Source organism: Cervus elaphus, chromosome 12 (genome assembly GCF_910594005.1).
Source record: "Cervus elaphus chromosome 12, mCerEla1.1, whole genome shotgun sequence".
In the NCBI taxonomy this organism is placed as follows: domain Eukaryota; kingdom Metazoa; phylum Chordata; class Mammalia; order Artiodactyla; family Cervidae; genus Cervus; species Cervus elaphus.
Genome location: NC_057826.1, coordinates 90,251,199 through 90,278,558, shown reverse-complemented (window position 1 = coordinate 90,278,558; position 27,360 = coordinate 90,251,199). Strand labels below are relative to the sequence as shown.

The following is a 27,360-nucleotide window of genomic DNA, read 5'->3' as shown; positions in this document are numbered from 1 at the left end:
CATAAGATCCACTTATGCACCAGCCCAGGTTGGATGCATCAAACAAGTGCTCAGGGCTGGTGAACTGGGAAGACCCAGAGGGAGGGGATGGGGAGGGAGGTGGGAGGGGGGATCGGGATGGGGAACACATGTAAATCCATGGCTGATTCATGTCAATGTATGGCAAAAACCACTACAATATTGTAAAGTAATTAGCCTCCAACTAATAAAAATGAAAAAAAAATCCACTTATGGCTTTTATTTTTATTAGACATTTTATTTTTGATATAATTATTCAAGGGCACTTCAATTCATAACTAAATACCATCAGCAGAACTCTTCTAAAACTACAAATGATTTTGTCATGAAATTTAAAATGAGTTTCTCTGAAATTCTAGATGATTGTTCAAAATTATTTTTAAAATTCTAAACTAATAATCAAATTACAGTTTACACTTCAACAACACAGGAGGTTTTCCTCTGCACAGTCAGAAAATCCAAGTATAACTTGTAGCTGAACTTCCATGACCTCAGTTCCTCTGTATCCAGGGTTCCACATCGTGGAGTCAACTTACTGCCAATTGTAACATTTATTATTGGAAAAATATCCCTAAGTAGACCAGCACGGTTCAACCTTGTGTTGTGCAAGAATCAACTGTTCATCGTTAGGATTTTAAAACAGCAAATTAATTATTTTTAGTTTCAAAACACATATGACCTTAGGCTAGTAGTAGCAGTTTAGTGTTAGTCACTCAGTTGTGTCCAACTCTTGGCGATCCCATGGACTGTAGCCCACCAGGCTCCTCTGTACATAGGATTTTCCAGGCCAGAATACTGGAGTGGGTTGCCATTTCTTCCTCCAGGGTATCTTCCCCACCCGAGGATCGAACCCAGCTCTCCCACATTGCAGATGGATTCTTTACCAGCTGAGCCACAAGGGAGGCTACTCTTTTCCAATACTCCTTGTAGAAGGCATAAAATCAACATGAAATCAACTTGAACCAGATTCATTCATTCTGAGAGGTGTGACCACACACGCAGTGAGGAGCTGGACAGTTCTCCCCTGACGTGATGTCTTCATTAATTTCTCTCCCAGTGAGTGCCCATCCTTTATGAGGTCATTTTTGCCACCTGGACCCCAAAGTGACCCCTCTGATCACACACACTCATTCTTAGTCACCAAAGGCATCTATACTCATCTGAGAATTCTACCTATGTATATACAGGAGCTGCTATAAGTCTACTCCCAAAAGACTGGGGTTGTTTGTGAGCAGTTCTTCGGTTGTACGAACATCACTCCCTGTTGCCCTGCCTGCCAACAGTGCTCCCCCAACCTGAGTTTACTCGCCCAGTCAGCAGTGGGTAAGGAGGTAAGGATATGGGTGAGCAATGGGATCTCTCCTTGGCAAGGACTGGTTCCTACCCAGTATCCTCTTCTTCTTCACTAAGAAAACCACTGGCTGGGACTGGGGTGAGGAGAGTAAGGCACTTGCCTTGAGCACAAAATTAAAGGGGATGCCAAAAAAACTCATTAATCTTGATGAATATTTTAATAAGCAATAATGTAAAACATTGTATGGATGTGAGAGTTGGACCATAAAGAAGGCTGAGAGCCAAAGAATTGATGTTTGTGAACTGAGGTGTTGGAGAAGACTCTTGAGAGTCCCTCGGACTGCAAAGAGGTCAAACCAGTCCATCCTAAAGGAAATCAATCCTGAATATTCATTGGAAGGGCTGAAGCTGAAGCTCCAATACTTTGGCCACTTGATGCGAAGAGCCAACTCATTAGAAAAGACCCTGATACTGGGAAAGATTGAAGGCAGGAGGAGAAGGGGATGACAGAAGATGAGAGGGTTGGATGACATCACCGATTCAATGGACATGAGTTTGAGCACACTCTGGGAGTTGGTGACAGACAGGGAGGCCTGGCGTGCTGCAGTCCATGGGGTCACAACGAGTTGGTCACAAAGAGTGACTGAACAGCAACAAATGAAAAAGCATAAAAATTTTAAATAAAGATTGGATCAACACAACCAATTTTTTCTTTTGCCTCAGGCTCTAATATGGTACTGTAACATTGCATTAAGACATCATTTACCTCGATTACTGAGGTTTTTGGTACTTCCTTGCCACTGACAGAGAGTGCTTAATTTGCCTCACCTCATTCCTGACCCTGAAAGAAACACTATGGGGTGGGGTGGGAGTTGGCAATGTGCCTAATTAAAAAAATTCACATTTCTCAGCCTCTTTTGCAGATGGAATGGCCAATGAGATTTAAGTGGACAAAATGGGGAACATTTTCTGGAAAAGATACTAAAAAGGATCTGGCTCTCTTATCAAAAACATTTTTAACCCCCCTCCCAAAAAGTATTAAAAAAAAATTTGTGTTAATAGTGAGATTGTGTTAATAGTGAGAATCCTTTCACAATGAAAAATATATATGAAATCACACTGCAACCTTAAATATATTATTAGAACTTCACTTGTTAATTATACCTAAAAAAAAAAAACAAAAACCTGAAGAAACCAAAACCAAAAAAAACCTGAAAAAAAACAAAGGGCCTGACTCAGCTTTGGCACAGGTTCTTCTCCGGCCGGGGAACGTGACCAGAAAGGCTCTGATGGGAACTTCAAGAATGAACAGTGCTGCGCTAGAGAAAGCAGAGCAGAAGGTCAGAAGGAGCCTGGGTCCCAGAGAGCATTATGAAGCTAACATCTGATGGCTTAGCAGGTAAAGAATCCTCCTGCAACGCAGGAGACAGAGAAGTGGGTTTAATCCCTGGGTTGGGAAGATTCCCTGGAGGAGGAAATGGCAACCTAACTCCAGTCTTCTTGCCTGGAGCATCCCATGGACAGAGGAGCCTGGTTATAGTTCAGTGGGTCGCAAAAGACTCAGACACAACTGGACACAGAGCGCGCACACACACACACAACATCTGACCCACCTATCTCAGGACCTGCTTATTAACCAAAAACAACAAAGCTCTTAGATTAAAGCATGCAGTGCGTCTCAGCTAACTGACGAATGCAGTTCTCAACCCTTGAACAACACAGGGGTGAATCTGTGTCAACTTAAAGTCAGCCCTTTGTATCATGGTCCCTCCACATCTGAGGAGTCAACCTACTGGGGACTCTGCAATACTATAGTATTTACTACTGAAAAATATCCACACCCAGTTCAAGTGGACCCACGCAGTTCAAGCCCATGTTGTTACAAGTTCAATTACATTAGGAATACATAGAAAAAATAAAAAAAAACCTAAACAAAACAACTAAACCCAATGAGAAAACCAGTTAGATGAAGTTTTTTGGGGAGGTACCACCACCACCTCAGTCAGATCTCTCTCTTTGCATCTTTTTAACCAAAACACCAGAGTTTCCATCCGAATGAGTCAGTTTACTATGATGAGGTCCATTTCAGTGGTTTTCCAAGTAATTACAGAGGCAAAAATTCAGTGAAAGACGTGGACTAGCAGTATTTCCCCTGACAGTGAGTGAGCAGGACGGCAGCACACTTGCTTGTTGCGTGCTGACGAGCAGACACGCTGAGCTAGGCCAAGGGTGCCAAATGAGCTCTGCTTCGGTGTAGACCCAGTGCTGTGTAGACTGGGCCACATCTCAGCTGACTTCAGAGGCTCATCACCTGTTCTCTCCTTCATGAGGCCATATACACCCTTACCAGTGGTCCAGGAGACAAATTCTGTGCTTCCTTGGATGTTCAGGCATTCACCAGTCAACTGCAGGGAAAATTAACTTAGGTCTAACTCAGTGCAGTTCATCCTTTCAGAAACCAAGGTTTGAGAAGACTTCTTTCACATTCCCCCACAAGAGGCACATTTGTAAGTGAAGATACCCTGGGGCGCACTGACCATTAATTGGCTTCCCTGGTGGCTCAGTGGTAAAGAATTCTCCTGCCAATGCAAGAGATGCAGGTTCGATTCCTGGGTTGGGAAGGTCCCCTGGAGAAGGAAATGGCAAGCTGCCCAGTATCCTTGCCTGAAAAGCGTCATGGACAGAGGAGCCTGGCAAGCTATAGTCCACGGGGTCGCAGAGAGTCGAACATGACTGAGTGATTGGACACACACATTCACACTGACCATTAAATCTTAACTACTGAATCATTTTTAAACACATGAAGCTTTGTCCCATTAGGTACAACAGTAATTCAAACCAAATGAACAAAGTATTGGCCTATGACATTCCTTAGAAGACATGTGAAAAATGTACATGAGAATAAATCAGAATGAACAATACAAGTATTAGTTTGTAAATGTACTGTTAACATTATGAGAGGGTGGGAGCTGGGAGGTGTGGGATACCCTGGGAAAGGTAAGTAAAAGTGTTAACTTTTCAATCTCCTCCAACAAAGGAAATAAGAGGAAAAAGCCCACTCCAGCTGGAAAGATGTCAGTGCTTAAACTAAAGGCTCGTATTCCAAGGTCAGAGCCCCCTTTTCAGCAGAAGAAAAGAAAAAAAAAAAAAACAGCATCATTTACATTTCTCTCTGCTTGTATGGGTTGTTAAGTAATAAGCCATGTGCCAAAACCCTAATCTGCAGGATCAGCTCTGAAAAGAGGAAAAGAACTCTGCCAAGCATTTATCAACACCTTAAATTGTTTCTTTTCATTCCCAGGACTAAGGCTGTTTTATTAAATTTTTTAAGCCCCAGGTCCACCATTCCCTTCCAAACCTGCAGTCACTGCCTTAGATTTTAAGCCATTGTTCTAAGAAAGAAAGAGAGGGGAAAAAAAGGCCAAAGAGGCTCTTAGAGCAAGAAAAGCGTGGAGGCCGCGAGACGGGCGCAGCCTGGCGGGGGTGCAGGCCCCACGGCTCCCACTGTGAGCCTTGGTGGGGCTGCTCCTCACCAGCCTCCGTGTGGGGGAGCAGTACCCCAGATGGCATCCTAGGAGGCAGGAGCTGGGCGGCTGCAGCCGAACCACCGCCTGATGCTGGATGCTGCTGCAGGGAGAGGAGGGGCAGGATGAGGACGCTGGCCAGTCTGCCCCAGAGGGTCCCGGTGGGGCCTCTCCAGGAACCAGAGCCCCGTCGTTAGGTTACCCTGCAGACCCTCCTGGAGGGAAAGCAGAGAGGCTCTCTGGGGGTCAGAGGCTGGGAGAACAGACTAGGGCAGCTGCCCGGGTCTGGACCCAGCAGCTTGCCCGGGGACCCGGCCAGATGGGCGAGTGAGCAGATCCAGATGGGCACGCTGGAGCACTGGACTGTGAGTCCAGGAATCTGCTCCTCTTCCAGCACCTGTCCCTGGTCAGGTGTGTCCCTGGGTGGGTCCTCTGTTCTTCCAGGGCCTCCATGGCGCCTCCATAAGTGAGGCGGTGATGAAGGAGCTCTTGGGGGGGGACTCTGGCGGCTGCAGGGCCCATGACTCAGTGATTCCCCGTCCCACTCCTCACCCATCCCCCCGGTACTGACTCACACACGGTGTGACTGCTAGCTGTTCTTTCCCGGCCATCCTTCAGACTCAAAGAAAAATAGGAACACAAAGGCAGAGCCAGATGTAGGGTCTGTCTTCTCTACTTCCCATGTTACTAAAACGGGTGCAGATCTGGAGGGCCTAAGCTTGGGCCCCAGGGCCCCCTCTGCCCAAGTAGGCCTTGGCCATGCCCCTCCACTCCAGCAAAACTCACCGTTTCTGCCAACCCGTGACAGGCGAGGTAGGGGCTGAGACGAGGTGCAGGGAGTTCACGGAAGGAAACACTGCCAAAATCACACAGCCGCCTCAACTGAAGCTTTTCAAATCTCAGAATTTTATTTTTCACCCTGTACTGTAAGTTCATGGCAAAAACTTAAAAGCTTTCATGGCATTTTGTTTCAGGTTGAACAAGAGTGCTGGAATGTAGGAAGAAAAGTCATCAACTTCATAGGAGTGAAAGGGAAAGAAAAACAACACATTTTCTAGTGCCCCCCCCCCCCCGCCCCCCGTCTCATTACATGATAGTTCTTCACATCCCACAAAGGGAAACGAGGCTTCTTCTGAGTCCTGGGACATGGCACAGAGTCAGACATAAAAGAATGGGGTCCCAGAGAAGGCAGTTCTGCCAAGGAATCACAGAGACGGTCCTGAGCTGGAGCGGGACCCTTGGCGCCCACATGCACGGAGCCTGGCCTCCCACTTAACTCACACCCTGAGCACATCACAGTGTGGGGAACTGAGGTGAAGATGACCCTCAGAAAGCCCGCTCTGCACCCGTCTGGTGCTGAGACCCCCTTCCCACCTCAGTCCTTGCTCCTGCGAGTCTCATGTTCCCAAAAGCATGGACGGGACTGTATATAGCAGCTGGCAGGACTGGTGGGGAAGGGTGGAGACGCACAAAGGCCTGGGGTCCCCACCAGAGCTGCCCAGAGCCACGGGAAGCTGATGGGGTCAGGACAGGAAATCCACGCACAGAGCTCGTGCCCATTCACCCCGCTGCCAGCTCACAGCCCCGCCTGCCCAGGCCGTCCAGCCTGGGGCCCCCACGCAGGAAGCAGGGAGGCTGAGCCCTCGCTCCCCTGCCCAGCCTGGCTGGGGGTGTCTGTGGGTCACCACAGACACATCGTGGCTACTGCCCCCTGGACTCCATTCCCAGGGGCAGGCAGCTATCGGCTCCTCCGGTGGGCCTGATCACAGCAGTTCCCCAAGACAACGGGCTCTGGATCCTGACACAGAGAGATAACCATCTCTGGAACACAATCAGGATCAAAGCTGGAGCCCTGCAGTCTCAGAGTTGTAATAATCAGACAGACGGTTGATACCCTGGGGAGGGACTTCAGCATCCTCCCACGAGGGAAGTGGGAGTGGATCAAAAGACCCATGAAGAGGGCTGGGCTTCCTTCTATGAAAGTCACCCCGTCACGGCTTCCATAGCCAGACTTTGCTACAGTTTGTGAGGAGCCCATGCCAACAACAGACTCATGTCATAGCCTGAAAACAGGCAAGGGGAGCAAACTGGATCACTTGAAGACTGAGAAGATATGGGACCAACACACCCAGGGTTTGGGGAAGGATGCTACTTATTATTCAGGCACAAGTTGGCTACGGTCTTGCTAACAGATAGTGCTGCCACTTCCAGACACAACCAACCAGCAGGTCACGCTCATTCTCCGAGAGATGGGATAGGGACCCCAGCCTCTCAAGGAATGGCTCTGTTCCCCTGCACAGGGCAAGTGACCTACATTCTCATCAAAGTTTTTAAATGATCAAAATGACTTTCATCTCCCAGATCTAATGCCTGAGCTCTTTTTTGGCTCTTAAAAATGTTGCTAAAATCTGCTCCATTATTTCAGAAGAGCCTCAGTTATACATCAACTATCACAGGCTGCATTTTACTGAATTGTTACATAGACAATAGAGTCTGCCTAACCATATGCATTTCAACCAGCAAAATTATAATACACAACACTCAATTTTGCTGTTACTCTAAAGTGTCACCACCATCACCAGGCAAGGAAAACATCTCAGTATGATGAGAAACAGCTGTCAAAGCACTTGCCATTTTTTTTTTTTAGCTCAGGCCAAACACAAGATGATACAAATGGCGTGGGGTAACGCGCCTGCCTGGTGCCTTCGCCCTGCCTCGGAGCCCTGAAGTCCACGGTGGACTTGAACCCTCTGCCCCTCAAAGTGTGCTCCCCGGACCAGCATCCTCGGCAGCCCCTGGGAGCGTGTGAGACCTAAGGAATCTCAGACCCCAGCCAGAAGCCTTGAATCAGAATCCACATTAACATTCACAGGCACGTAAAGTCCAAGCAGCACTGGCCCAGCCCTCTCCCCTCCCACTCTCCCATCCTACATGCACATACACTTTGGCTTCAGATCTGAGATCGGCCTCCACTCCCTGGAGGCCCCTGAAGCTTTCTCCAGGGGCCCTGTTGTCATGGCAACCCCATTCTGGCTGGCATTCCACCCACCTGGCTGCACCTTGGCCCTCTCGGCCTCCTTGGCTGACCTGTCTGGGATGGCTAGAAATGTGCATGGCATTTTGCCCCCCAAACATGTTTATTCATGAGGAAAAAGATCTATTTTTAGGTGTCAACTGCCAGCCCATCCTGGCTCACCCAGACCCTCTCCTCCCACTTGCCCAATTAGAAAGAGCATCTTGTTTCCTGGCATGCAACTCCAAGGGCAGTGAACACAGGCAGGGGACCTGAGGAGGGCTCCAAGAGCAGCTCTAAGTGAATGGAAACAAGATGATTTCTGCTCAAAGCAATTTCCTCGGCACCCACCCTTTCCTCCCACCATGGACCCCATGCTGAAGGGACGCCAAGGCCATGTGGAAGTAACAGAACACCAACATATGCAAGACATAGCTTTTATCCTCAGAATACAGCACAAGGAAGGGAGGGCCAATCAGTTAAGTCTCTTTTTATCCCACCCAAGTTGAAAGTCTGATAGTCTTATCCCAGTTTCCCAGAAGACAGAGAGATGAATCCAAGTTCTTATATGGAGGAGAGTGTGTATAAGTAAGGAAGGGTGTAAAATTCAAAAGCTGACCAAGCTGTGTTCTCAAATTCTGCCTTTTTAGGGGAACCCTGGAAATGACCAGAAACATACAACTGACTTTATCACCTTGCTGTACTACAGAGACGGAAAATGTGTCAAGTCATTTCCCTTTCCTTTGCTCATAGTAGAAGGCATTAATTTATCACAGCTCCTTTGCCCACTAAGCCTAGAATCTTTCTCAACAGACACCCCTCACCCCCACCCCTGAACTCCTGGGCCAGGATGCACACGTGAACAGGGCCCTAGGGACTTGCACACACACTGAAGGGTGAGGAACACTGGTGCAAGGTGGGCCTGATGTGAGATGTGCTTGCTACTCCTGATCTTCTGACTTGGGGTCCCCCACCTCCACACCGCCACGTCTATTCCTATTCTTTCAGAGAGCTCAAAAACTGGAGGCTTACATACAACAGCTGATCCATTAAACTTTTAAAAATTAGCAGCAAACATTCCAAATTGAAAGACAATGTAAAAATTCAAATTTTTGGCTTTTCTTTAAGGGGGAAAAGATGAGTACACTGACTTACATTTCCACATGGCAACTGATCACTGGCATTGGGTAGTGGCTGTTCTCCTTAGACAGGGCACAGATTCTCCAGTTTCCCCCAGTCTCTACCAGTCCGTATTGCCTCACGCTACAGCAGCCTGCTTCACTCCTTCAGCTGCCTACCCGCCGTTGTGGCTACACCACAGAGACTGTGTTTCCAAAATCAACAAGAACCACTGCCCATGGCACCCACCTTCACATTCAACTCTTTGCACTAATTCTGAAGGTAAGCCGCCGCACCTGCATTGGCAGTTCGCCCTTTTCCATATTTCCCTTTCTTCATATGATCCCTGTGTGGACACAGTTTCCCCTTCTCCATAGGCCTGGGCGGAGGGGCATGTGCAGCGTGAGCTGCCTCTTCACATGGTCCCTGTTGAAGATCCAGAGACTGCTGAGGTCTGCGACCACACGCCACGAATCCTGTGTTGTTGGGAGCCCGGCACCATCTCACCAGGAGACACAATCCTGTCTGCAACCTCGTCCGAAGGCTAGCTCTGCCATCCAGCGGCAGTGTGATGACCCTAGGCAAGCCACTCTCTCCCCCGAGCTGAGAAGCACTTAGCTCAGCACTGCACTGAGTTATTGTGGGAAGTTACCATTTGTATGCACAAGGCTTCCTACAGGACGCCGCATACCCAAGCACTTAATAAAAGTGGCTATTCTTATTCATTATACACAGTTGGTGCTCAAGAAAGATTTGCTGACCCATCACCACTCAGCAGTAAAGAACCCGCCTGCAGCGCAGGAGACTCGCAGGAGACAGGAGACTTGGGTTCCAGCCCTGGGTTGGGAAGATCCCCTGAAGTAAGAAATGGCAACCCACTCCAGTATTCTTCTCTGAGAAATCCCATGGACAGAGGAGCCCGGCAGGCTGCAGCACCTGGGGTCGCAGAGAGTCGGGCACAGCTGAGCGACTAAACACCACCGCCTCCGCCTCTGACCATCCCACTCCCCAGAGAAAGGTCAGCTTTTGCACCCTCTGCACGGACAGCTCGGGGAGGAAATGAGGGGCTGCAGCCCTGGGGGTGGCGTTGGGTCAGGCGGCCCCCAGGGGCAGAGGGTGTGGGCCTGTGGGATGGAGCCCCCAAACCACGCAGCCACGCCCGGCACTTTCCGCAGCCCCACTCACAGCTTCTACACAAACTGGCCAAACATTTTGCTTTTTAAAAAAGTTATTAGCATTTCCATATGTCTGTCTTTGAAGTTAATAAGGTATATTTTAAAATTCCATTCCAACCCACACAAAGCTCTCCCTTCTCTGATCTCACACTGCACTTGGTGAGGACCACACAGTTCAGTATTTAAGGCTCTCTCCATGTTTCATATAGAAAAACTCTAGGTGGCCTCGAAAGGTGATTAGCACACTGTGTGGCAAACAGAAGGTGCTTTTAAAAGTACATATACCTACACATATACCCATACACAACAATTCCCTTGTTTCAGGAAAAACAGACCTTTCTCGGCATTTGTTTTGCACCAGCAAAGTGCTAAGCACACAGCAGACATGATACACACACCATGCCCATCCGGAGCCATCCCCCTGTGTGCTGAGAGACATGTTTCATGTTAACTGAAATATGAAAGGGAACCCATCCAGTTTTCTTCGGTAATGTTTGAGCCATACACTGTAAAATAAATGGAAAGAGACTGAATTGGGTCATGGTCTTGTTTGTTTCCTTAAAAAGGGACTGGTGATGATCTCTTGAGTTTGCAACATTTTGTCTGCCAACGCAGCAAAACTGATGGAAGAAACATGTGTCTTTCCAAAAGCAACGCAAGCTCCCATGCAAGTTCCTCTTTTCAGTTCTAAAATATCAGTCACAACAGGCCAAAGACCTTGGCCTCAGCCATTCTTTTCAGGAACCACAGTGGCCTCCGTCTCACAGCCTGAAGGAGGCAGAGGGCCTGGTGGTCACCAGTGGGAACTGGCTGGGAAGAGAACCACCCTGGCCATTTTTAGTCTCCTTAGGATGGGGAGGAAACAGAGGTGCCTGGGATCATTCCTGGCACCTGTGGTCATGGCACTTATTCAAACATCCACTGCTGCTGCTGCTGCTACATGACCAGCCTTGACTCATAAGTGGCACATTAAAGCAGCTACCAAATTCACTGTTTTAACCACAGCCCTTGACAACAAGCTCCTCCTCCATGGGGCAGACGGTGGTCTTTTTGAAGCGGCTCTCTGGGACTGATTCGGAATAGTCTGCTTGTCTGAACAAACCACGCAGGCCTGGAAGGCAGCCGCTACCTTGCTATGGGGACCAGGGAGGATGTCCCACACTGTTGGCCTTCAGTAACAAAGAAAACCCAAGGAGTGTGACTTCCCTGTGTCTCTGGTGAGGGAACCACGGAAGCCTTTCTGAGCCCAGCCTGAGGTGACCATGAGGGAAAATGGCCTGAATGCTAGCATTAAAAACAAAGGGACATGGATGGACCCAGAGACTGTCACAGAGAGTGAAGTAAGTCAGACAGAGAAAAACAAACACGGTATCAGTTCAGTTCAGTCACTCAGTTTTGTGTCCGACTCTGAGACTGCATGGACTGCAGCATGCCAGGCTTCCCTGTCCATCACCAACTCCTGGAGGTTGCTCAAACTCATGTCCATCGAGTCAGTGATGCCATCCAACTGTCGTCCCCTTCTCTTTCTGCCTTCCATCTTTCCCAGCATCAGGGTCTTCTCCACTGAGTCAATTCTTTGCATCAGGTGGCCAAAGGACTGGAGCTTCAGTTTAAGCATCGAGTCCTTCCAATGAATATTCAGGACTGATTTCCTTTAGAATTGACTGGTTTGATCTCCTTGTAGATCAAACATGGTATCGTAATGCACACATGCAGAATCTAGCAAAATTGTATAGGTGAACCTGCATGCAAAGCAGAGACACGGACGTAGAGAATAAACAGGGAAACCAAGGGAAGAAAGGACGGGTGGGGTAAATCGGGAGCTTGGAATTGACATATACACATTACTACGTATTAAGTGGATAACTAATGAGAAGCTACTGTATACACAGGGGGAAGAAAAGAAGGTACAATCTGTTTGTAGGACATGTACTGAGTTAGCATTAAAAATGCATTACAATATACATTAGGTGCAGACAGATATTGTTTGAGTCCATTTACAGGAGGTACCTAGAATAAAATTCACGGAGACAGAAGGTAAACAGTAGGTGCCAGGGGTGGGGGAGGGAGAGTGCGGAACTTAGTGTCCAGTGGGGACAGAGTTTCTGCTTAGGAAGATAAAAAACCCCAGGAGATGGACGATGGTGAGAGCTGCATGACAGTGTGAATGCGCTCAGTGCCACTGAGATGTACCGGCAGACACGGCGAGAATACCATGTTGTATATTATTAACTTTTACCAAATTAAAAAAACATTAAAGAAGAAAAAAGAACAAAGGAACAGAAAATCCCTGGCCTCCCACTGAGAGGAAGTGTGTCTCTTGATTAACTGCTTGAGGTATCGCCAGGGAGTCTGGGCTCCCAGGTCCCAGCCATCCACCACCCCCACTTCTCCAGGGAGTCGCGGCCCCCACCTCCCGGCCATCCACCACCCCCACTTCTCCAGGGAGTCGCGGCCCCCACCTCCCAGCCATCCACCACCCCCACTTCTCCAGGGAGTCGCGGCCCCCACCTCCCAGCCATCCACCACCCCCACTTCTCCAGGGAGTCGCAGCCCCCACCTCCCAGCCATCCACCACCCCCACTTCTCCAGGGAGTCGCGGCCCCCACCTCCCGGCCATCCACCACCCCCACTTCAGCCCAGATCAGTCCCGGTGGCGGTGGTTCACAGGACAGCCTCTAAATCAGCTGCTTTGAAAGAAGTCATCTAAAGGGACTTCTCCACTGGCCAGCAGTGAAGGTGGGAGACAGAAAACTTTGGGGGAACTAGAGAAAGGGGAGCGAGCACCTCTCAAGTATTTATTGATGGCAAACTATGAACGCTCTGACCAGAGGCCCAAGGCTGTTTTCTTTGACATTTCCCACTCCTCCCGAATGGCCCCTGAGTGCAGGCCTGAGACGCAAGAGCCACTAGCGGAGGTTCCAGATGCCCCACAGACAAGCCCCCTTTACCGCCGTGTGGAGAACTCTCTGTCGCGCTCACGGCTGGGCCAGTCACAAAGTCCCTGGGAAAGGAGGCAGGGGTCCTGTCCATAAACTCCCGCAGGGTCACCAGCCTAGCACCTGATAAATCAGTTACTAAAACAGGTCCTGGCCTTCTGGGGACTGGGGATCGAGTAACACTCAAAAGGGGGAAAAACATAAAAAGTAAACCCGTGCTGCAAACCCCAGAGAAAAGATAACTTACAGTTCAGACGTGCATGGCAGGAAAATGGAAATAATTAAAGAGAGCTGCTAAGTACATGCAAACTTCCTGAAGTGAGGGCAGTCACTGCCTTGTGTCCACCGAGCCGACCGATGGCAAGAACTAACTGGAACCACCAAGCTTAAGTTTAACTTAAGAAAACAGAAAAATAGCAGCTCCCCCGCATTAAAAACTGTATTTCTGTAGAAGAAACGACATTAGAATGCTCTGAGTTTGAATTATGACAAAGGTCCACTTTAGGAGGCAAGCCATTTGTAATTCTAGAATCCTTAAGTTACAGAAATTTAATAGCTGTGAACTTGGATGTTAAAAAAAAAAAAAACAACCCATTGTAGTTAGGCTTTTGTCCAACTACCTCCATATCCTTTGGAAATAAATCCTCCAGCATTGTGTGATGGCTCTGACTGGCCGTCAGGGAAAGAAAAGCTAACAATCTCGTCGGGGCCTCACGTTAACCCAGAGCACACTTCCTCCAGCATGGTCCCTTGAGAGGCTTGGGTTTCTGAATGGGGAACACACACACCCACTTTTTCCGAGCTGCCGACCCCCTGGCCCTCGTCCCTTTGTGGAGTGTGCAGTCTACTGGCAGAGGCCACTTGTAAATTGTAAACTGTTTTCCGGGACCTTCCAGGAATCGCCCCTTGGGGCGGGGTTCCCGCCTGCGCCCCCTGGGTGCTGTCGCCTCCTGACCCCGTCATCTCCGAGCATCCCCCTCCCAGCTGTGGTTCAAGGTCCACCTCGAACGCCCTCTCCTCCAGAAAGCCTTTCTCTTTAGGCCTGACTGGAGTCCTCTGGACGCACTGCGCTTTCCAGGGCAGGCTGGTTGAAGAGCAGTTTTTCTCCCTTACTGGACCGTCCGCACATGAGTTCTGCGTCCTCACCTGACTCGGCGTCACACCCCACGGGCCGCGCACGCAGGGTCTGCTCAGCCCACGCCCGAGCGCCGCCCCGCAGCGCTGTCCCACCTGCAGGCGGGCGGGCAGGCGCCGGGACCCTGGTCTCCAGTCCTCCCGCCCGCGCGCTGCGGGCATCCCACCCGTCTCGCTGCCCCTCTGAGAAAGCAGAGTGTGGCGGGATGGCCCTGCCCTCGGCCCTGTCCACGAGAGACTCTCCCGGCCTCCAGGCCTGGCCTCCTGGGCGCGGGGGGACAGGCTGGGAGCGGGTGCAGCTCTTTCTGCAGCCCTACCCTGGCCTTGCGATGCGGCAGGGAGGCTACCCAGAGCGAGCCCTTCCTCAGCCGTCAGGTCACCTCGGGGCCTCACAGATGGAAGAGGGGGCGGCAGGGAGAGCTGCTCGTGACAACCAGGGCAAGACGCAGGAGGACGCGGCACGCCCCGGCCTGGTCGTCGGAGAACGGAGGGTGGAGGAGGTGACTCTGCAGGTGGACTTTGTAGCCGGAGGAGGCCCAGGCCATGGGAGGGGTGGGTGGCGAGTCCTCCCATCCCTGGTGGTCCTGAGGGGCTGACACCACTGCCCACTGACCTGGGAGCCGGCAGGGCCTGAGGAGGGGGGCTTCGGAAAATCACTGACCACCCACCAGCACCAGGGGAGACATGAGGAGGCGACACCTGACTTGCCAAAGAAGGGTCTCCGGGTCCTCAGCCCTGCCCAGTTCCCTGGGTGCACGGTTTCCTTTATGCCCAGACCCCAGGCTGTGAGAGGCTGCAGACCGTGACCTCCAGGAAGGCAGGGACCGCGCGCGTCTCCCCTGCTCACCAGTCCATCCGTGCACGGCATTTGGCACACACAGCTCGAATCTCATAACCACCTGTCGGATGACTCCTCAGCGGGCAAAACAGAACTCAGCTCTTTGGTTAGGAATCATCGGAAGCTGCATGTCGTGAACACAACTCACAGAGTAAATCAGTGCCTCCAGTCCACGGTTTATACAGAGCGGACAGAGGAGACAAAGAAAATCTCTAAATCAGAATCAACAGACATTTCCTGACAGTTAACTCAGGAAAATCTCAGTTGTGATTTCTGTCAATGGGATGAATACATATGTAGTAGTCCCTCTTATCCATGCTTTCATTTTCTGTGGTTTGCTACCCAAAGTCAACCAAGGACTGAAAATATTAGACGAAAAATTGCAGAAATAAACAGCTCACAAGCTTTAAATTCCGCGCCTGGGTAGCATGACGAAATCTGGCAAAGTCCTCCTCCATCCCTCCCGGGACATACACATTGTCGTGTCCAGCCTGTCCCGCGCATCGGTCACTTAGTGGCCTTGCTGTGACCGTCAGACGTATCTCAGTGCTTGTTCTCCAGTCACCCTCCTATTACTAAACTGTGGCCCCAAAGGGAAGAACAGGGATTCTGCCAATTCGGACCCACCAAAGAAAAGCTGGGAAAGACTTCTGTAAGTGAAAAGATGAAAGTTCTCAACGAGAAAAAAATTCATATGCTGGGATTGCTAATATTAAGTAAGAATGAACCTTCTATTCACGCAATCATGAAGGAAAAAGAAGTTTGTGCTAGTTTTGCTGCCGCGCCTCAAAGTGCAGAAGTTGTAGACACAGTGCGTGATGAGTGCTGAGTTAGGATGGAAAAATCATTAACTCTGTACCAGAAGGTATTCTGACCGAAAGAAACCATGTTCACATAACTTTTATTACAGTGTATTATTAATAAGTGCTCTATTTTATTATTAATTATTGCTGTTAATCTCTTACCATGCCTAATTTGTGAATTAAACTTTATCATGCATGTTTGTGTGTAGGAAAAACATAGGACACATCAGGCCTGGTACAACCCAAGGTTTCAGGCATCCACAGGCAGTCTTGGAATGTGTCCCCCGTGCATAAGGGGGCTACTGCATTTGTTTGAATCTTCAAGTCACTGATTGTGTAGAAGCAGCGAGGATCCACAGCTCTGCTGACTACAGCAGTTTTAAAACTGCTCGTGTGGGTGAGGTCAGGCCACCTTGGTGGCGATGTAGGGCCAAGGGCAGAAAAAGCATGCCAGGAAGTCCTGGGCCATTTTCTTGCAAACATGCACATGCACACACCCCAGAACATACACACACACACCCAGAACACAAGAACAGCAAACTGAAGTGGCTGTTTCAGCCAACGTTAAATTTCATCTCCGTCTGCTTTTTAGTAACCTGGTCAGACTCTAAGCTTTTTTCTCTTGTCTTCCCTTTCCTAAAAGAAAACATTCCCTAACCAAAATATGGAATTCATCTGCATTGTAATCCCAAGTGGAGCACAGACTCATTTCCTCTTGATCTGTGTTTCAATTACTCCCACTCACTCTCGTTTCTCATGGACAATGACTGGAAACACTCCCCAGTAGGAATTTCAACCGCCCTCTTTGAGACAGATGTTTTGGAAACCACTGACAAGCTGCCCGTCACTGTGAGGGACTCTCACAACCACTCAGGTCCAAGCTGTGCAGGCTTCCCCACGCCCAGCTCTACCACCATCTGCAAGACCTTAGGTTCTGTTAGATCAGCCAGATACCTGTTCTGTAGCAATTTTTTCTCCACATCCCCTTTAACCAACACATTCCCCATCAGGAGGCCACATCTGAGGCCCTATTTCAGCAAAGACATCCTCATCTGCTTGGGACTTCTCAGGTGTGTCTCTGTAACGATCCAGTACAGCAAATCTTTCGATGAAAAAATTTCAGAAAGTGCATGAGGCACTTGGGAAAGAAAAACGAACTTGTGTGAGCCACTAGGACCTGTTCATAAATTTCTGCTAGGCAAATGGGGCCCTGGTGGCTTGAGAGAGTTATTGCTCAATACTTCCTAGCACCCACACAAGTTCATGTTTCTCCCGAAGGGGGGACGCCTCACTGGCTCTATGAGAGAAACGCAGTACAAGCTTCAGTCTTGTTCTGGTGTGATGCATGGAGGCCGAGTGTGCAAGCCACCTGGATGTGCTGTGAAATAGTTTCTCAAACAGTTCCAGCTTTCCCAAATGCACCTATAAAAATAAAACTAAATGCCTGTTAAATTCACTCTTTAGGGGACCTACCTTGCTCCAACAGAGTCAATGGATGGGAGAGAAGTTTCAGCAGAACCTAGCCCTCTCACTGGAAACATCTGGTTACTGGGAGGAATAAGGAATAGGTTTGTGCACGTTTGGAAGGTCACCAAGTAAGAGAACATACGCTCCCTAAGTCTATCCTTACCCAGCCTTTGCTAAGGCCACGATACAGAAGAGGAACTGGAGAAGCCGCACTGCCATTCGAGAAAAACATCCAACATTTAAGAACTTAAAACTTGTGCAAAAGCTTCCCATCTGCCTTAGCAACGCTACCTGCTGCTGTGGCTGCAAGAATTCTAATTTCTCCTGCATCAGTAAAACTGTGGGTGACTGTGAGCCATCAAATTCAGGCACACACACACACACTTCCAGGCCTGCACATGCCTGCTTAGTTTAGTACACACAGGGAAGGTTAGACCTTTGGCTCCTTTTCTCTACCTTCTTTTATTTTTCCCAGTGAGGATGATGTATATGCAATACCACATGTCAACTTTATATGAAGCAAACTTGGACAGGGTTGATCATGAAGTTGTATAGTAACTATGACAAGAAAGACATTTTTTGAACTAGGTTTCCTTAGGTACTCTACTTAGCAAAACCATTCGGGTGGAAAACCCACACAAACATAAAAATTTAAAAAGCGACTAACAGAAACAATGAAGCAGAACACTGAAGGACATAAACTCTAGCCAAAGGGACCTGTCCCCAGCTCCATCACTTTATCAGCTATGTGACCTTGGGCAAATGATTCGGTCTCCAAGCCTCAGTTTACCCATATGTGAAATGGGGAGAATAGAACTTACATGTATTAGCACCAACATGTATCCAAGGCACAGCGCTCAGCCAGCAGAAAGCTCTCAGTAAAGGTAGCTTTTATCACATGACTCTTACAAAGCTTCTGCCCTGGACTCACTGGGGTTTACTGAAGAATGACACACCCTGGCAGAGTCACCTGCACTGATGCCTAGACTTGGCCTCATGTTCCCCTTGCCATTTAGAGGTCAGAGTCTGCACGCTCTGTTTATACTAAGTTTCCTGGTGACATAGTAGTTACCCAGAAACATGTATTTGTTTAGTTCTTTGCTTTCTCGCTGCTTCCAAATGTCTGTGGATTGATCTACGCAGATACCAGAAATGTAATCATTACTTGCTTGGCTAAAGAGGCTTCTCTCTGTGTTTGTTTTTACTAGAAGTCAGTCCTCTGAACCTGCGGTTTGCAAACTTTCTTCTGAGCACAGAACACGATTTATCAAATGGAATCTGACAAGCAACCCTAGTTCTGTGTATGAGACAGGTCAAAGCAGAGCATGCTGATTAAAAAGTAAGAGGCTGACAAGGGCCACCTTGCTCCCATCACGACCATTACCTCCAGGGAGCCCCTAAAATGCTCCCAGAAACTGCTGCACTCTGGCACATGCTCAGAAAAACTCGGATCTAAATCGTTCTGGCAACTCAGTCCTCACGGCCCTCAAACGCCACATGGACTGACCTTGAAGAATCTCAAGGCGGAGCTCCAGCTTTTCTCCTCCCAGCCTTATCAGTGACAGCAAAGTCAGAGACCCACACAACCACGATCCTTCGCTTACCCACCATCCCTAATGCGGCAACGGTCTGCGAGGCACATGGGTCTGATTTTCTGGTTTTACTGACTTAGACCTGAGACACATCAATCCCTGAAGGAAAGGCACTAGGACCTCCACGTTCACACAGAAACCAGGGTACTGGCTTCCGGGGGAGCCAAGTTCCACTTGGAGTTTTTTGTACCCATTAGGCCGTGACGGGCTTCCCTGGTGGCTCAGATGGTAAAGAATCTGCCTGCAATGCAGCAGACCCGGGTTCGGTCCTTGGGTCGGGAAGATCTCCTGGAGGAGGGCATGGCAACCCACTCCAGTATTCTTGCCTGGAGGATCCCACGAACAGAGGAGCCTGGAGGGCTACAGTCCATGGGGTCGCAAAGAGTCAGACACGACTGAACGACTAACCACACACACAGGGCATGACATGTAAACCAGGGTCAATCTAACAAAACAAAACTCCACAGAACTATCAGTGAAAATGACATGGCCAAGGTGGAATATAAACTCCTCACAGTGCCTGTGAATTCCCAGCACAATGCTCACACATATGACATGTAACGGGGACAAGAGATGAGACAGAGTCTGAGCAGGGGATGAGAATACTGAAGCTGCTGGAGAAAGTCACGGCTTTAGGAACTCAAGACTGGGAGGCAGTCCCCCCGCCTCCCCCTCCGCTGCACGGCTGCTCAGCGGAAGCCAGCGGACACGTAACTGTGGGAAGGCAGGGGGGAGAGGGGACTAGGCCAGGGTGGTCCGAGGGGGGCCGCCGGAGGGATGAGGCTGCAGCCAACCAACGAGAGGTCCCAGCCAATCGTGAGGCATGACCTTCCTTCACCGAAGAAGCCGGCCCTTCTCCCCAGGGAGAGGCTGCAAGACTCCCAGCCTGAGTCACTCGGAAACAGATTTTACAAAGCGCTGCGGAGTTTCCCGGGGAGCCATCTGGCCATGACGAAGGAAGAGGCTTCTCCAGCTCCAGCCTCCCGTGGTTCTCGCGTCCTTCTGCTTCTCCCCAGCTCACTGCGGCCAGCATGGCTTTGGAGTGACTGTCACGATCCTCCAGCTTGAGCATCTTCAGATGGACATGGCTCTGCCTGAGGCCTCCTGCTGCAATGTGTGAGGCCTGCAGCCCCAGATCACCCTGTCCACGGCTCAACCTGGCCTTGGGGTGCTGGGAGGACGGTGGGGATGATGGCCCAGGACTGGGCGCCGTCAGGCCACGGCAGGCGGCAGCACCCAGGCCGCATCCACTTCCACACCTTACCAGGGCCTGCCAAAAACGGGCCCCTTCGACATCTGCTAATCACATTTGCTCCACGGAGCCAGGAATAATTACACCCGCTCTATGACGGGAACGCTGGCAAGGTCTCACATCCCCGCAGCTGGTCGGCGGGTGGAGCAGATGTCTGCTGGCATCTAATCACTAAGCTGGGAGAACCAGCCCTCGGTGACCCCGGTCACCTTCAGAGCGAGCTGTCGGCCCAGCCGTCGGCAGAGCGTTGGTGGGCGGGCTCCACCGGCCCCCTCAGCCCCTCTGGCCTTCCTGAGGCCGTGCCTTCTCTGATTAGGGGCCGTTTCCTGGAGCCGTGACTCACATGCCACACACATTAGGTTCTTGTTAACTGTTCACGTGACTCGGGTTTCTGGAAAATCCCTGTCCAGAAATTTAGTTTTAAGCCGTAAAAGTTTCATAGGAAGTATCTGATTAGATAAACAACCGTTCTTTTTCGGTCTTATTTCAAAGTTTTTGTTGTGTGCTACTGCTTATGCTGGTGTGTCTGTTGACCGTGGGAGTGTAACAAAGCGCCTCAAAACTCAGTGGCTTAAAACAACAGTGACGTAACACTTCTCACGACTCCGTGAGCTGCCGAGGCTCACTCACGCGCTGTTCTCAGTCGGGTCAGCTGTTCCAAAGGTCTCAGAGGCTTCAGTCAGACAGCTGGCAGGCAATGGGGCACCTCAGCTCTCCCCTCACTGGCCTCTTATCCTCTTGCAGGTCAGACCGGCTTCCTCATGTGGACGTTTCAGGGCGAAGCCCCAAGAGGGCACACGTGAGGCGGCAGGACTTCTAGAGATCTGGACTCTGGAACTCACACCCCACTTGGGCTGCGTCTGTCACCCCTGGCAAGTCAGAGGCCACCTCAGACTCAAGGGGTAGGGAAACGGCTCCAGTTCTGGATGCGAGAGCTAGAAAAATCTGAGCCCATCTATCGCACGTCAGCATCTCCCGCACCGTGTCAGAGTGATGAGTTCTGGAGATGGTCTGCAAGTGATTTTAGATCAGAGGGGCCCCAGGACAAATGCTGAATGCTGTGAGCCACCCTTAAGATGTCACAGTACCCATTAACCCGGTAAAGTCTCTGAGAAGTCCCACAATAAGAATAAATCTTGCTTAACTTTGACTGATGATGAACAAACACATTTATAGAAGCAAAGGAACCTAGAACACCATTTTGGAAAGTGTGGTCACGAATCTTGGATTTGGGGAACGATTTTAGTTGAGCACAACTAGCCTTTTCAAAAAAATTTTCTTTATTTACTTGACCGTGCTGGGTCTTCACTGCTGCGCGGGCTCTCTCTCGTCACAGAATGTGGACCTCTCACTGCAGCGGCTCCTTCCGGAGACGAGCACAGGCTCCGGGAGCTGCAGCTCAAGGGCTCGGTACCCGTGGCTCGCGGGCTCTGGAGGACAGGCTCAGTAATGTGGCACACAGACCCCGCTGCTCCACGGCACAAGGGATCTTCCCGGCTCAGGGATCGAACCCATGCAGGGAAGCCCAACACGCTCTGTCTTGATGTCTTTTGAAACATCCCAGAAATGGCGTGTGTCCAAAATACTCTCTAATGTATGGAAGGGGCATGTACTACCTCAAGCCCTGAGTTGAAGTCATAAAACTAAAGGTCACCACAGTTATCTTTCAGGTCATTAACCATGGAGAAACTTCTACTCAAAATCATTTTGATTAACCCTAAACAGTTTTTCTCGAAGTTGATGCACAAAGGTTTGGGGTCTTTACCTTCAGATATAATATTTTTGAGCATTGACAAAAGCCCTGATTTCTACAGAATGGATGTTGGGGTTCATGCTGCTTAACTTTCACAACCCTAAAACTCAGTGAAAACAGCATAACCAATATTCTTCCACAACAAACTAATGAACCACTCAAGAACTACTCTACTTATCTATGGCCCCTGATCTGTACCCTCCCATACAATTTTCTGCTCAGGCAGAAAGAAAAGCTCATCCATCCTCAAAACTTGGCAGCTTTCGGTTGTTATGGTATGGAAACAATGAATTTAACGCTGGTCATTAGACTATGATGATCTCAACAGTGGGTGAGATTTATACAGACAAGGCCAGGGCGAATCAAGATTTAGGGCTGTTAGGTTGACAGCACTTACCAGATTGGAAATGACAAGAGCAATCCCCCCAGATTCAATGACTGGACCCCCATCCCAGTCCCTGCACAAAGAGAAGCGTGCCAGGGCACAGGGAAGGCATGCTGCAAACTGGATGCTACGTACAAGACTGAACACACATCCTATTTACTTTTGTTTTTCTCTTGTGCTGGGGATATTGATGGACAAGGGGTAGAGAGAAGGATTTGTGTGTCTGGCTGCTAGATCCATTTCTTACATTTGATTATTCTAACATTCATTCACTAAAGGACAATGATTCACCCCAAGATACACAGCAGCCGGGAGCCAATTTACTAAATCAGACTCAAGAGGTCCTAACATTTCTCTCTTTGGCATCAGACACTTTTAGGTCTTCATCTTATGCTATGAAATCATCAGGGAAACATCTCCTGGAAGCCTGAAGGCAGTTTCAAAGGATGGAATAAAAGTGAATCTACAGAGGAATGGGGAATTCCATGGGAAAAAACATTCCATGAATGATAAAAGAGGAAGCAGAAATTCCTAAGGGAAAAAGAATCATGAGTACACTGATCAGTTTAAGAAATAAACAAGGTGACTGTTTAGGGGAATTCTATAGAAAAGCCACTTACAGAGCCTTTTTGAGAGTGGCTGAACTACATGTAATTTTTAACTTGAGCAGCCAGAGGCCAGACAGTCTAGAATTGGTGGGATGGTTATTCAGTAGACTTTCCCTGAGGCTTCTAGTGAGGTGTTTGGGAATCACTTTCAGCTCCTGCTCCTAATTCACCCTGAGAAATGTCCCCAGAGCCTGGACACCACATTGAGTTCTTTTCCCCTCAACCAGATAGCTACTCCATTGGAAATGAGACAAAAATGACAATAATTGGATTAAACTGTTAAATATGAGAGGGACAACCTGAGGCCAACTTACTGTTTTGTTTCTTTCCTCAATCCACATACTAAAGGATTCTAAGAGCAAGTGCGTCCCTCGAGCATACCCCAAAGCACCAACATGCTAATGCCTGTGAGATAACCTGTATAGAAAAGGGAAGAAATGAGGAGAAAAATAAGCACCACTAATTCCATATACTGCTAAGTATAGCTAGATGTTTAGAACACAGAAATGTGGAACACTTGGGGCTGGATGGACTGATAGAGAAGACATGGCAAAGAAAGGATAAACAGTATATTTTATGCATAATATTGACCGCCTGCATGAAGCATGTCAATTTCCCCTTCAACAAGGCATTCACAGGCCTTACAAGGATCACTAACCAGCCACTTAGCACAAAATGTAGGTTTCACTGCCAGAAGGCTGCACTGATGGCATTTTGACCCTCGCATAGGTTCTATAAGTTCCATCCATCATCCTGCACCTAAGTTGCTTCCACAACAGCAGGATGTTTGACGGGAACATGGGCATGAGCCAACAGAAATGGTGTGACTGTGTGGGGGACACCTGTTGATACTGGTGAGGGGAAGGATGCTCACAGGCCTACTTCTGCCTGCCTGCACGTCACTCACACCAACCACTCCCGGCTGCCTGACCACGTTCTGCACCGTCAGGCTCCGTGCCTTTGCCCTCACTGGTCTCCACCTGGGCTGTAATCCTCCTCCTACATCCCTGGGTGAAACTGAGTCATCTTTAAGTCCAACATCACGGCTCTGGGAGGCCTTCCTAAGCAGCAGGATTAGTGCTCTTTCTTTTATCCCCAGAATAATCAGTATATCACAGCGGCAGCTACTCCTCTGCTGGTTTCATGGCTGCACTGGTGGGGGGTGGGGGGGTGGTCTTTCAGGGCAGGAATACTCTGTTACTCCACCATCAGAAAACAGGTCTAAATAATCAGGTACCTCAAGATCTTGTGCCTTCATCCCCTAGATGACATCAACAGAACAGCCAAGAGGACGCTAGGATATATGTTCCATGTGAAGATGTATCATCAAGACTGTTGTAGAAAAGAACAGACAAACCCGTAGCAGAGAAGCATTCTTTTTAAGGTCCACTAAGCGCTGGATTCCACCTTTTTTTCTTCCCCAGGAATTTCCCCAAGTAATGAAGGTGGCCTCGTTCACACTTGGCTGGCTACAGATTTCCGTCAGATTTTTGTTTTCTTCCAGATCTGAGTGCATGGAAAAAATACCGTAATTTCCTTGTGGGCCTAACTATAATTCTGTGGGCTGATTAGCAGTGAGGAAACCACGACCCTCTGAGGAGCCTGGACAATCCATCTGTTCCATCTGTTCCCGTAATGGCTTATCGCAACCTTTGTGACTAAGGCATGACGTGTTATGTTAGGAACAACATCTAGATACCTCTCAGACATTCCCTCCACATCTTCCCTTCCCCATTTCAAAAACAGTTGCTAATTTCCAGTATTTTTAAAATCCACCCTGACATGGATCAGGCACTGACATGACTTAAGTACTTTCTACTAACAGTCTCCGCCTGTGCTTCTCTGACCACCTCAAGCGACCTCGTCCACCCATGAAACAATGTTGCCCAATAATAACCTGGAATTTTACTTTGCTGAGTTGTTCTAACAACAACAAAAAGAAGGTTAAAGCGGCACACGCTGCTGGTGCCCTAGTCGTGCCCGCCTCAGCCCCCTCTCCCACACATGCACACGGCAAGGACTCTGGACCTTCGCCTGATGGTTTTCCTCTGACCCCTGCAAGAAACGGACCTCAACTCTGGCCTCGGAGCAGCTCTCAAGGACACATGTGGGCGGGAGGAGACATATCCCAGTGTCCCGGCCCCTCAGATGGGATGTTTCTGAAGACTGCTTCTTAGAATTCACCAGGGATTGAGCAACCTGCTCAAGAGCACCCTCTTCTAGGCTTTCTTCTCCCCACCTCACGTGCCTAGTCCCCCAAAAATGCTTTTCAGGATAAGCTCCCAGGTAGCCTACTTGCGTTTAAATCTTTGTCACAGGATCTGTACTGGGGGAACCAGATCTAAGGAAAGTACCAACAAGGAAGTAACCTGATATCGATAAGGGAAGGCAGAACCCCGAGACATCCCATATTCATGTACAGTCAATATTCATAGTAAATAAAATATCATCACGGCATATTCGTGCTGAAGAATCTTTCCGTGTCTTGGTCATAAGGAGCCTGACAGCCTCAGGAAGCAAATGGAGCTGTCTTAAATCTTGGGGAATTAGTGTATCATATGTGTTCAAAAGATTGGATTTCAGTGGTTGTTTCCAGATTCCATGGTATTAAGTTTCCTTTTATTCTTCCCAGCACCATATTTTCAATAAGCCCTGAAAAAGAAACTACCCCTGGGTAAGGATATTTTGCTATTGTAACAGTCTTTCAATCTTTGGGAGATAACTCACCATTATTTTCATTCCCCAAAATATTAATTTTACTCCCTCAAAGAATCTTATTAAAATAACTGCATTTCTTGCCTGGGAGGTGAAGTTGAAAAGCTAGCTAAAAAGGATAATTCCAATATTACAGGAAAATAATACACATGGAATATGGAAATAATTAAGAACCAAAGAAAAAATGTCAAACCCTCAAGTCAAAAACACTTTAATTAGAGAATAATGCCCAGGGCCACTTACTTGACTAATATGTGTTAGACATTATTCAAGGTGTAGTTTGCTTTAAGCCAAGCAGGTAGGTGAAGAACTCACATTCCTATAAAAGATAAATTAATGGAGGACAATTTGCTTCACACAAGGAATAAATATTCCATTACAATGCTATGCCCTGAAAAACATCAATTTTATTTTTTAAAAAACCTGACTTACTTATTTTTAAAGACTGTCTCTAACTGAGAAAGCATATATCATTCATTCACAGCATGAAATCTCATCTAGGGCAGGGTGAGAGGGATGCAGAAGAAGGATAGGGAGGAGGCAGCAGCAATTAGAACCTCACGTAACCCATGGAGTGTTGTCAGGGAAAAGCAGGGTCTCAAGATGCTCCCCAGGTATCTGGCATGGAGGAGGCAGTGGGGGTCTCTGTACCCGAAGAGAGAATCCAGGAACAGGGCCAGCCAGGGGAAGGGAACAGGTCTACTTGGGGCCACACTGCATCAGAAGCGCCAGGGAAGCAGCAGGGTTCCTAAAATGGTCCTGATGCAGGAAAGGGAGAGAGATGCAGATGGAGAGGATGAACCTGTGGACGCAGTGGGGGAAGGACAGGGTAGGATGACTTGACCGTAGCATGGACATATACAGGAGCTTCTTCCCTGATAGCTCAGTGGGTAGAGAATCTGCCTGCAATGCAGGAGACGACCCCGGTTCGATTCCTGGGTCGGGAAGAGCCGCTGAAGAAAGGATAGGCTACCCACTCCAGTATTCGTGGGCTTCCCTTGTGGCTCAGCTGGTAAAGAATCTGCCCGCAATGCGGGAGACCTGGGTTCAATCCCTGGGTTGGGAAGATCCCCTGGAGAAGGGAAAGGCTACCCACTCCAGTATTCTGGCCTGGGGACGCAAATAGTCAGACACGACTGAGTGATTTTCAGTGGAAATATAGAGACTATTCTGTATAAAACAGACAGCTAATCGGAACCTGCTGTCTAACACAGGGAGCTTGGCCTGGTGCTCTGCGATGACCTAGAAGGGTAGGGTAGGATAGGAGAGGGTGGGAGGAGGCTCCAAGGGTGGTGGGTATATGCATACTTGTAGCTGATTCATACTGTTGTACGACAGAAACTTACACAGAATTGTAAAGCAATTATCCTTCAATTGAAAAAGGAAACACATACCGGGGGGAGACCCCCCACAGGCAGGAGGCTACAAGGGTCTGCAGCCTGAAAGAGGGGTTTAGACTGGGGAGGTGTGGCCTGTGGACTGTGGCTAAAGGCAGGGAGCAGGCTAGAGAATTTGGAGACTGCAGGAAGATGCAGGAAGATGCAGGGTCAAAGACCGCCTGCAAACAATACTAAGAGGCAAGCAAGACAAGTCAGTCAAACACCCTGAGAAGAAACATGAGCAGAAAAGGAGCAGGTAAGCATCACTTCAAGGGGTCAATGAACACTTCATTATGAGCCAACATACTGTGTACTTATTATTCCTCTGTCAACAAGTATTATACCAGGCCTGC

General features: G+C 48.9%; 1 protein-coding gene across 5 annotated transcripts in view; it reads right to left on the bottom strand.

Annotated features, from left to right (window-relative positions):
- LHFPL2 (LHFPL tetraspan subfamily member 2) overlaps positions 1–27,360 on the bottom strand; it is a 168,558-nt gene that overhangs the window by 48,443 nt on the left and 92,755 nt on the right. The window contains exon 2 of one of the 5 annotated variants that reach the window (XM_043919975.1): positions 5,622–5,823. The exons of 3 other annotated variants lie outside the window; for them this stretch is intronic. The gene's annotated coding sequence lies outside the window, so the exon portion shown is untranslated. Of the gene's footprint in view, positions 1–5,621; positions 5,824–25,871; positions 25,948–27,360 lie in introns of those variants that run through there. One more of the 5 variants, XM_043919974.1, reaches the window with a different exon arrangement.